Raw genomic sequence first — 12,729 nt, 5'->3', positions numbered from 1 at the left:
CTGAAGGTTCATGGGAATGGATTTTTATAAAACTTAGGGAAAGAAACTATGTTCCATACCTGGTTCAAAATGGAGTTTGCTTGGGATTTGTAGGGTGAAATTCAGTGTAGCCTGCTCAGCTCAAAGGTGAGCATGAGCATGTGAATCCCCTGGGGATTTGCAGAAATCTTAAGGTATTGGACTTTCCACAGAACATAAATGGGAAAATCAAGTCAGTCATATCTTAGTTACCTAAGTCATATCTTAAGTTGTCATCTGAGTTACAAAGCTCTTGTGTAAATGAGGCCCATGTGTGATGTTCTGAGCTTCCTAGCTTGTAATTTGCATTTTTAGACTGACTTTCAATGGTCTTATGAATAAATCTCAAGGAGGATCTTGAAAGGGCAGTGGGATTTTTTAAAATAGTTCATCTTACATGCACTGGGAAGATGTGCCTTTGAATGAATTTCTCTGATTAAAACACATTTTCCAACGCTCCTGAGGTTTGGGAATGGTTCTTTTTCTTTCTGGCTCCTTTCAACTTCTGCACGCAACAAACAAATCAGGACCTGTCTTGTTCACCCCACAAATCCTTAAATGAAGATTTTGGAAGGGGTTGGGGAGGAAAGACAGTAAGAAGAGAAGTAAGATACTAACTTACTCCTGCTTGCTTTCAGGATGAAAACACTCTGCTCATCCCTGAAAATTCCACAGAGAATTGGAAGGAGGGAAAAAAACAAGATTGCATTGTCTGCACAGAGCTGTTCACAAATATTATATCATGGGTTCAGAATCACATGGGGGGTAAACCTTGAAGAAAAACCCTGAGAAATTCCATAGGATATGAAAGCAGGCCAAAAACTTTGTTACTTACCTTTCTCTCTACCGCCCCCCGCCCCCCACCATGAGACCTGCATATCAACAACTTTAAAACAGATAGGGGAAGATAGTTAGTATCTCCTGAAGAGCCACCCCTGATGTCTAGGTCCATCCAAATTCATCCACAGTTCCTTGAGGCTATTTATAGCTTCTTAATCAGGACTTTGGGATCTTAAATAAGGCACAGATACAATTTCAGAGAGGTGTTTAAGATCCAGTAGAAATTCTAGAAATGTGCACGTGTCCCTATTAGTCTGATCTTATTCCCAAGGTCAAATAGGGTGGTGTGCTTTGTGTTCCTTATTTTTCATAGCTCAAGAGAGGACAAATGAAAAACTAGAATTAAATAGGTCTGAGTCTGGCTGGATAGCACCTACCTAGTTACAAATGATTTCTACTGAGAGACTATACCTATGAGGACCAGATGGTGATAATAATAATGCCAACTCTTTTTGAGTATTTAACTATATACCAGGTGCTACCCAGAGGACTTGATATACACTGTTTCATTGAATCTTCACATAATCCTATGAGGCAGCTCTTATTTCCATTGTAAAGATGAATAAGCTGATGCTAAACAAGTTTAGGGTAAATGAACCTAGAATTTGAACTCAGGAGTGTCTGATTTGGTCATTGTGCTAAACTCCCTGTCTATTACTAACCTGAATTGTGCTTCCTAGTGTAAGCGAAAGGAAGACTGGGGACAGAACTGAGGATGGCCCTCAAGAAAGCAGGGTAGGAAGAGCCAGCATTTCCCCATTCCACAAATATTCCTTTTTGTGGCGAACTAAGGATTCGCCTGTTACTTCCATCTATGCTTCTCATCAAAACTAGCACTCAAGTAGTGTACTCATTTAATCTTCGCCAACTACAATAAAAATGGTTAAGTGGCTCATGATGAAACTTGGAATCTCTATAGGGAGCTTAATCTTGAGCCCAACAAATTAATCTATGGCAGTAGATTTTCAGACTTATGTAAGCAGAACTGAAGTGTTTTCAACTTGGAAGATGGGGAATGAAAGAGATTTTTCCCCCCATCAAATCAACTCAGTCACTGAGATCTTCATGCATCCATTGTGAGTTGGAAACCTCTAAAAATATCAGTACACCCATTCTGAGCTTCCAATGGACCTACTTTAAAAATTGCCAAAGAGGCAAAAAGTGTTTCAGATATACCTGTTGTTCTACCCTACAACCTCTCCAATACAGCCTTTGAAATCTATTCAAAGGTATAAAGAAAAATCTTCTTTTGGGTATCTGTGCCTTTGCCTACAGATTTCATCTCTATACATCTTGCAGTGAGTAGGGGAAATGGCTCAGTCACCCATAGTTTTTGTGTCCTAGGAATTTGGGGAGAGTGGAGAGGGGGGAAGGGGTTAAGGAAATTTGGGGGCTATTTGTTGGATTCTCTCGAAGCTCACAAACTGAATAAAAGAGGCAGTTTTGAAGTCCCACTTCCAAACTATTCAACTCTGGATGCCTTCATTAAACGAGGCTTAAAGATCCTTGCTTACAAAATGGCTATGCTTTTTTTCTCTTCTTGTTTTTGTAATGATTTGATTGGTTTAAGGTCATTAACCAGAGAAGGGGTAAATGCCCTGTGGATTTAACATATAGAAAATGTCTGCTTTCATTCCTCATTCCTTCAACCTCAAGAAAAATCCTCAAACTAAAAGAAAAGAGAGAAAAAGAGAAATGCCTTAAACAAAACTTTAGGTTCAGTGTATTTATTCAGAAATTAACACTTAGAAATATCACTGATTGCACAATGCTGCTGTTTTGTAAATAGCTTTAATCCACTTTCCCATTCTTCCGGTTGTTCTAAATTTGTGCTCTCTGTCTTCCAAGACCTATCATTTTCGTGAGTCACCCAGTCATGGAGAGTGAAAGTGTTTAACTGCCAGGATCCAGCCAAACAATGCCTGGGCTCCTCTGTATTTTCACAGACTGCTCTAGCCAGTCTGGTAATCCCTGTCTTGTTTCCTTATGGGAAAAGCTGCAAAGGTATGGGGTAAAGAGATACAGCAACTGCTATATACTGAGAACCTCCTGTGTACCCATCACGCTGCTTTAAGTCTTATACTTCAATCCTGAATGCAACACTATGTGGAAAATATTGTTAACCCCTTCCTTCAGATGAGGAGACCAAGGCTTAGAGAAGCAAAAGCTAGGTTAAAGTCAAGGTTGAAAACAAGCCTCTATCTCCTAAATTTTGCTCATCCCACCCCAGCACACTGTTTTCCAGAGAGTCAGCCAAAGACAGCTTTAGGAATAAATGAATCATAGGCAAGGCCTCCACCCAGCCATGATCCTCATATTTCTGCAAGACCTAACTAGCTAACGATGCCCAGAGCATGTCAACTTAGCCCTGGCTTGGTATAATGTTTCTGGACTTATTTACAGTATGCGGCTCATTCTGGATTCATGAGCCGACTCTCTGTGCTATGTCCTCCTGGCTGCAGTTATCTCTGGCACCACAGTGTCATTGCTCCTTCTTTCAACACTTGGGCTCACTGGATACCAACTCCTTCCAAATGAAGCAATTAGTTGAAATCTATTAAAAGAAATTTCTGAAGCCAGTGATTGCGAAATCCATTAGCTGCATAAAATTTGGAGAGTTTCCTTCCATTACCTAACTGGAGTTGAAGTACTAGAGGCAGGAAAATAATAATAAGCAAATTATGATAATCAAAACCTACCAGGTGACCAGTTTTCTTTAGTTTACTATTTACAATAACCAAAAGAGAATCAGTGACCTCAACATTCACATCATTAGTAGAGTGTCCTGTATGTGCTGAGCATATACATATATCTATGTCACCTTTATATTCTCATAACAACCATATAAAGCAGGTAATATGATCCTCATTTTTGAGGACGTAGATATTCACAATAGTTTTTAAAAGTAATTTATTCCAGTGTGAGTCCAATCTAAAGCTTTGTTGATATTATTCAGTTCTATGTAAAGAAACCAACATAGCTGGCATTAACCCCCAAATGCATACCCAAAAGGGACAACTGGAGATGTTGTTCCCGTTCAGATTTCCAACTCAGGATCATGGAATGACCATATGTGTTTATCACCTCTTTTTCCTGAGAAAAAGGATAAGATATTAGAAGATATTAGAAAAAAATAAAAACAACCCTAACTTTATGACAATAAAATGAATAGGAGAAGGATGAGAGATTTTAGCGAATTTGTAGACTGCAGAAAACAGAAGGAAGAATGTCAATTAAGAATACTATATGTTGGCAAATCAAACTCTGATAAAAAAATATACACACACAAAGGAAATAGAGGGAAGAAGATAAAAAAAGAAAACTTGAGTATGAGCAAGACACTGAAGTAGCTGATCTGATGGGCAAAATCAAGAGAGGTTCTGGATTCAGAAAGGTGGGAGAAGAAAGGTAGCACTGAAGTAGGTCTGTACTTAGAACAGGTGGCCCCAGCCACCCTTCTCCCTCACCTCTATACACAGTGTAATCCAGGTTCTTGCCCACAAGTGAAATAATCAGAGGACTCTTTTCTAATAGAATGAACTGATTGGAGAAAAGCTAGGGTAGCCAGTGTGCATTTTAGTGACCCAAAATAATGTCCTCCTCATTCATTACTGGGGACTCTCCATCATCATTGTAGGCCCCACAGCCTTCAGTTTGGAGAAAGCCTGCCAGCTAACACATCCTGCATGCATACACAGCACGCCTGGGCAGTCTGCTTTTTGCTCATCCTTATAGCAGGTGAGACAACCAGGCAGCACCAGACATTTGAGAAAGGCTAACAAGAAGAGAAACACTAAGCTACTAGACATGCTAGCTATTCCCAAGAGGAAAAAGAGAGTTTAGGGAATAGAAGAGAACTTCTAGAACACAACTAGTTTAGTATATCAGAAGTACTGAGGAATATTTGGCACAGATAAAACAAGAATAAGATATTATTTTTTAAGGCATAATCAAAGATCACAAAGAATTTTTTGGAAATTAAAAATATGATGCTGAATCTTCAGTACATGGAATGTGAGGCCAAAGCTCCCAGAAAACAGAACAAAGACAGTTAAGAAGAAAATATGAAAGAAAATAAAGAGATATTACAGATTAGGCCTAGGAGATCTGATATTTCATTTACAGGAGTTCAAGAAAGAGAGAACAGAGATAACAGAGGGCAGGAAATGATCAAAAGCAAAATTTCTCAGAGATAATGGGAGAAGATCTTTAAATATAAAGAGCTTACATTGTGCTCTATATAAATAATATAGATACATAGCACAATATACTGAAATTTCAGAACACCAAAGATTAAGAGAGTATCCTAAAACTTTCCAGAGAGACGTATAGGGAAAAACAGTAGCTAAACTCTCATAGATCATTGTATGAAACCAATAACTAAATGTTTAAAGTCTATAAAAACAGAAGCAACAATATATTATTTAGGATAACCAGCGGAGAACCACAAAACAGAAATTGTTAAAAATTGGTTATCTCTGAAGAGCGGGAGTAGTGGACATAAGGAAGAACCCACGAATGGGCTTTTTATTATCAGCATGCAAGTATTACTTTGGAAATTTATATTATATTATATTATATTATATTATATTATATTATATTATATTATATATATTATACAGTTGATATATAGTCTCTCTATATATTTTTTAAGATTTTATTTATTTATTCATGAAAGACACAGAGAGAGATGTAGAGACATAGACAGAGGGAGAAGCAGGCTCCATGCAGGGAGCCCGATGTGGGACTCGATCCTGGCACTCCAGGTCATGCCCTGAGCTGAAGGCAGACGCTCAACCACTGAGCCACCCAGGCATCCCTGATACTGTCTATATATTATATCAAACACTATATGTAATTAATATATATTATATATTATCTATGTGTGCATATAAATGTCATACTTGCAGGCTGTATGTTTATTATCCATTGAGAACACACTCATCAAGCAAAGTCTTTTACAGAATAACAGCTAAACATGGTTTATTCTTGCTTATATGCATTGCAGCACACACATAATTACTGATGAATTTGATACAGAGCCATAAAGTTATATCCCACAAGGTCTCCCTAGTGGCCTGGAAAATAAACAAGCCTCCTACCAACACAACTTTCAAATAGTCAGTGGCTTAGACTGAGCCAACAGGATATAAAAACAGTTGAGAAGTGGAAACTTCAGGCTGAAAAACATTTGGGATTTTCTGATCTCAACTGAATGTTTTTTTAAACTGAATTTCGTCAAACCTTTCGTCAAAACGGGGAGTGAGCCATAGGCACTAAGGAACATTTGACTCTTCCTGCTGCTAACCATGCTGGGAGAAAGAAAATTCTGGAAGCTGGCTGAATTATTTTGAGCCATGATAAATTCCTTTAGGGAAAGAGAAATAGTTTCCTAATTGGTCCCCTTGCAGCATAAAGGATTTGGTCTCATGTGGGATTTGGCCACCGAGTAATGGCTTAGAGTACTTGCTTCATAATAAAAAATAAAAAAATAAATCAGTCTGGTCTGTGAGCCTAAAACTTTTGGCAAAAACTTAAGTCTACAAGGTGATGTGGACAGAAGAGAGAGTCAAGCAAATGTATGAGAGAGGAGGGAAAAATCTGGAGTAATAAAGATTAGATTCTGACTCAGTATGTGAGAACTGCAGAAATGCTATACAATCTCGGTGAGATTGCATTCATTAGGCTGCACCAGCAGCTGTTTGGGGCTTAAGTTGCCATTGGTGATGTTTTTCTTAGCCTGATACCTTTCAATTGACTATGCGGAAGGCATTCCTCAGAGTCAGGGCACCATGCAGGCTGTGCTATCTCACTCACAGCTGATAATTTCCCTAGAGGCAGGTGAGATGCAGGAAGACAAAGCCAAGGACTCACAAGAAAAATTGCATTAGTGCAGAATTGCAGAACACAAGGGGACCAAGTAGGTGAAGTTGGCCAGTAATATAATAATTCAAAGACCGCAGGTAAAAACATCCCCCTGGGATGGTGCAGTTTGTCATGTGCTCACTCAAGGAAGGAAAACAAGAAGCCAAAAATTGTGGTGAAATTGTTTTCCTGAAAGAGGAGCTGCTATAAATATAGATGCTGTGGGATAGAAGGAATGGGAAGAACAACAGCAAGCCTGGATTCAGAATGAGACACAGATCCTAGCTCCAAGTGTCACTCTCAGGTATTGAGGAAAAAGCCACTGAGGTGATGGGAGCTTCAGAAAATCAAAATGCCTTCATATTCTAAGATGATTAATTCACCCTCATGTATCAGGTGGAATCATAGACCCAGTGATACCAGTGTCTTTCTTAGGAGTGGAGGATAAAAATGTAGTTTAGGGGAGAGCATTAGGGGAGTTAACCAGGCACAGGACTAAAGGGGAGGGTGCTGGACAGGCTTTAGGGTGACCGCTGTGATTCCTGCCCCCTTAAGTGTTCACCCCTTGTATACTACCGCCTGTTAGGTATGGGTAGGACACCCTTCCAACTGTGACTCGCTTCTAAGCCATAGACTGTGGGAAAGGTAATAACATCAGTTGTGTTATGTAAGATTCCAATGTAGCAGATGGGAGCAAGAAGCTCTTCTTGCTGGTTTGATGAAGTAAGTGGCCATCCTGAAGGAGTCCTCATTCCATGAGTGACCCCAGCACCTGTGGGGAAGCTCTAGGACCTGACGTCAGTCTTGAGCCTACAGCCAACAAAAGGCTGTGGCATTTGGTCATACAGCCACAAGGAATTGAATTCTGCCAACAACCTAAATGAACTTCTTCCCCAAACTCCAAATGAGGATTCAGCCTGGCCAACACTTTGTCTGCAGCCTTATGACCCGTGGAAATGGCAAGATAATAGATGTGCATTGTTTTAAGTCACTAAATTTGTGGTCATTTATTGCTTAGAAATAGAAATAAATATGGTGAGGAAGGAACAGGTGAAAGAGAATGAAGAATGATGTCAGATAGCTTGTTCTAAACAGGAAGTAGTAAAGCAGCCATGATGCCACCTACCCATTTCATCACTGAATGTTAAGTAACATTCAGGAGTCCTTGGTGTACACTACCCCATGGATCGATACTAGATACTTGTCACCTCTCAGTTGTTCCCACTTTCCTTGAGATAGAATCTATATATTTTGTAATTAGACAAAGGATGACAAAAGGTATGCTCCTAGTTTTTCAGAGAAGGGAGTCTGGCTCTGTGCAAACTTATGAGGTGGGAAAGTTTGTTCCCCTACTTTTTTTTTTTTTGTCAAAAGTCTTCTGTTCTTGTAGGGCACCTGGGTGGCTCAGTCAGTTAAGCATCTGCCTTTGGCACAAGTCATGATTTGGGGTCCTGGGATCGAGCTGTGTCAGGCTCCCTGCTTAGCAGGGAGTCTGCTTCTCCCTCTCCATATGCCCCTCCCCCTACTTGTGCTCTCACTCTCCTCTCTCTCAAAATAAATAAATAAAATCTTTTTATTAAAAAAGTCTTCTGCTCTCATGCAGAGCTCTTCCCACAAAGGCACAAATAGCCTCTTGTTACTATCCCTCACTGCCCTACCTCATGCTCCATACTTTTGAATTTTCTTCTTTCCATTAAATTTTGCCTTTTACTATGTCCTGTTCATCAGAGCATGCTTAGTATCATTGTATTCACGCTAAGGGCAACCAACCATTCCATATCGGCTTAATGAATCATCTCACTCTAATAACATTTGTGCTTTTTAAGAAACTGGTGAGCAGATTTAGTGTCCAACCAAGTCTCCCAGGGTTCCACAAGGCCCAGTACCTGGGGACGGCAGGAAACAAAGCTTCCAAAATACTGCATTGCATTTCCTTCCCACTGGGGCCTCTTGTTGGTGGAGCCCTATGCTAACTGGCCATTATATTTATTCCAGAAACAGTAACAGCAGCATCTGTCTAGTGCCTGACAGGTGTCAGACTTTCCCTTGCATGGATAAGGGGAAGGACAGCTTGCCTTATGCTCATCACAAATCTATTACTCACATATTCTGAATTTTTTCAATATTCACTATTACTGCATATATGTCTGAGCTGCAGAAAAATGTGCCTTCCTCTTGGGAGCAAGGGGAGAAAAGCCAGTACATAGAACCCAACACAAGTTTGCTAAGCTTCCATGAGCAAGAGGAGTCTCCATACCAGAGAAGGCCCCCTACTTCCCTCTACAAGAAAGATTCAGAAATGCACTCTGTCCCCAAGGACGTTCAAAGAAGCTATCCATCTAGGTCATGCTGTCTTGCTCTCAAAGCCCTTGTACAATGCATGTCATCTGCCTGAAATGCCCTTCTCTTACCCCGCCTGAATACAGAGTTAGTTTAGGGTTATGCACACCTCGACCCTGCACTGACTGGCACCCAGGTGATTCAGATGCCTACTCCAGTCCTTCATGAGAGTGGCAATCATGACATTTACACCCTGCCCAGGAGGTGTATGAACTTTCTCTGCTGCCAAACAGCAGCCTTCTTGAAGATATGAGCAGTGCTTTATTGTCTTTTGTCTTCAAAAGCCTAGCTCAGTGTCTAGCAGTAAAGAACTAGTTTATGGATGAGAAGATGAATTAAAGTGTGCAAGTAGGTAGTAAGGACCTGGGCTATTCAAACAATATGAAAGAAAGGAAGAAAGAGAAAAAAAGAATAAAAGGAGGCAGTGAATCCACAGGTCAGGAATTGGGAAGAAGGTGTTCTACATTAACCTCGGCCCACACACCATCTGTCTTGTCCTGTCCCATGTAATTATTGGGCAGCAAAGGTACTTTATGACATTTTCCAAAAGAGTGTCTGTGAAAGCCATTCAGCTGAGGGTGGAGAGCCAGGGCTTTATGAGCATAAATGTTGTGGGTGAGAAGGTATTATGAAATAGTGATATAGGTACGTTTTACTGTTGTGGTAGTTCCAGATTTCTTCTATAGGCAAAATATTTTATGCATACTTCTCTGTTATGTAAGCTGATCGTTGATGAGACAGAAGTTCCCCCATATTAGACTTCCTGCAATACATCATAATTTGTAACTATTTATAAAAATGGTGTTATTTGATTAAATGTGTCATGTCAAATATTTTCAAGGAATATTAAAGTCACATTAAAATACGAATAACTAAGACACCCTTTTGGGAGACGTCACAGAGTGACTTTGCTGCCTGATATTTATGTAAGACTCATGATACATGGGCTGATTTCAGTGCACAACACCTAATAACATCACCTCCTTCTAATATAAGTAAAGACAACTAATGCAAGTAAACAAGTTCACTTATTTACAAAAAGAAAATTCGTCTGCCTTCCTGGTTGCTGTGTCCTCACCACAGAACTGGAATGAGTGCTCGAGATACCTTCCCAGCTCCACGGGAGCAGGACTCTCTGAGGGGAGAAAACGCTTCTGAAGAGGTCTCTCCATTGTGTCCTCCTCCCTTTTCACTTCCCACCTCCTTACATGCCTGCAAAATACCAGGCCCTCTCTCCTCTCTATGTACTTACCCTTCCCTTCCTCCACAAGGAGTCCCTTCCTGCTTGGCAAACATTTTTCTTATGAAGAGGAACAGAGGGGCATTAGAGGAAAGCTTGCATTAGTGTTTCTATCCAGAACTGTCTTTATTCTCTCAGATATCAGCTCACTTTTCCTGGATCTCTAGGCCTCTTAGACTAGTAGTTTAGAGTGTAACTTTAAACCCGCTGACCATGATCCTGAGCTTGCAGGTTTTTTTTCTGGTGGATCCTGAAATTTAGCTTTTGCTCTAACCATGTTTCTACACTGTTCTGTTCAAGATTCCCAATGACCTTCTTACTAAATGTTGTGACCAACCTTTTCTAGTTCCTTACTCTCCTTGACATCTATCATGTTGGAGTCTAGGCCCCAAAGATACTTTCTAAGAAGACCAAGGCAGAGCTTTAAAGCTTTGGCAACATATGGGAACCTTCCTTCTGGTCCATGCTTTCACTGCCTCTGGCTGTGGTACCCTTGCCTGTTCCTGCCAAGCACACTTATACCTCAGGGCTGTTGCACCGTTTCTTCTGTCTGGAATACTCTTCCATTACATATCTGCACAGGTAACCTTCTCACATCCTTTGAGTGTTTGCCAGCACCACCTTCTGTGTCAATGTTCTCTACTTGCCTTTGCTCACATCTGGAGCTGTGGTTTCCTGCTCTAATCTAACACCTTTGCTTTCCATCTTTCAGGAAGTGCTCACTTTTTCCATTGTGCTAAGAGTTCCCATTCTATTTTTGATTAAAAAAATATGTATACTTTTTATTAGTTTAAAAATAATCTCTTCCATAATTTCTACTAATTTAGTGTAGGAAGGAGAGTTTGCCATTCTGAGAACTGAGGAAAAAATGACAGGAAGTGAGAGGAATAACTGCAGATATCTAAAGGAAGACAGATGAAAACAGCTGGTGAAAAGGCCCTGACATCCCAGGATGATTGGGTCTTAGCTGGAGCAGAGTCAGCAAGGAAGAAAATATAGTAGAAGATGAACTCAGAGACAGAAGGGAGCAGTAGGATATAATGAGGGCTGCGTCATGTGGAGGCTTGAGGCCATTGTATGAACTTTGGCTTTTACTCTGACAAAAGTGGGAAGACATTGCAGGTTTTTGAGCAGAGGAGTAAGATAATCTAACAATATTTTAAGATAATAAGTCTGACTGACATGTTGAAAATATACTCCAGGAGGAAGAATCGGGATGCTAGTGCAGAAATCTAGGTTGGAAATAAATGGTGGTTCAGACCACAGAGGTAGCAATGATGGTGGTAGGAAGTGGTTGGATTTATGGATATACTTTGATGGCAGAGTCAACAGGATTTCCTGACTGGTGGGATAGGAAGTGAGAGAGAAAGATAGGAGCCCAGTTTAACCGAATACTGAAAGATAGAGTTGCCGTCAAAGATACAGGACAACTGTAAGTGGAACACGTTTGCAGGTGATCTGGTGTTTCTGATATACTGAGTTGAAGATGTCAACTGGGCAAGTCTGGAGTTCAAAACAGAGGTCTGGAATGAAGGCAGATGTTTAGAATGGCACCTGCAGACCTGAGACTGGGAGAAATTGGCAATGTAGGGAGTTTGGTTGGAGAGAAGAACAGAACAGGGCCTAAGACTGGGACACTCCACTGCTAAGAGGTCTGGGGGATGAGAAGGATCTAGACAAGGAGACTGAGAATGAGCAGTCAGTGAAGTAAGAGGAAAAAAAAAAAAGAAAAAGTAATTCGGACATATGCTGCATTTTAATTCAACACATTATGTAGCAATCTGGTTTGAGAAATTGGAACTGAATTGGAGATCATTCTTTACTTTGAGGAAAACAATGTGATGTAATGGAGAAAGCATTGGCCTAACACATGATGCAAGTACTTTAAAAATTACATTCTTCACACCTCACCCCTGCAACCTCAACATGGTACCGGACAGTAGAATGCTACCTTGGGTCTTTCTAGCTATTGCTGAAAAATAGGTTACTATACTACTTTAAAAACAAATGAAAAAAAAAAAGAAAAATCAACTAGGAATATTAGCAGGGCTGGTGGAATTAGCAACTGCTTGTAAGTTATGAATATCCTAGGACCTGGCCCCTTCAGTAACTCAAACAAGGAAAGATCTATGTGGTTGAATTCATAGTGGCTAGGTGCAAGTTCTACCCTTTAATTAATAAATAAATTTTGTTTTAAAGCAGTTTTAGGTTCACAGCAAATTTGAGCAGAATGTACAGAGCTCCCATACATTACCTATCCAGATTCTACATTTTTTCCCCAGACTTACTCTGTGCCACAGGCAAGCTGCTTAATTGTTGTTTTTCCCACCAAACAGCCAGGTCTCCTGATTTGTGACACCACTAATGGAGTTCCAAAGACGGTCTCCTGGCTCCTTGATCTCAGGGCAGGTGGGCTGAGCTACAGC

The sequence above is a fragment of the Nyctereutes procyonoides genome, unplaced genomic scaffold, assembly GCF_905146905.1.
Source record: "Nyctereutes procyonoides isolate TBG_1078 unplaced genomic scaffold, NYPRO_anot_genome, whole genome shotgun sequence".
Lineage (NCBI taxonomy): Eukaryota > Metazoa > Chordata > Mammalia > Carnivora > Canidae > Nyctereutes > Nyctereutes procyonoides.
Note: the sequence above shows the minus strand (reverse complement) of the source record.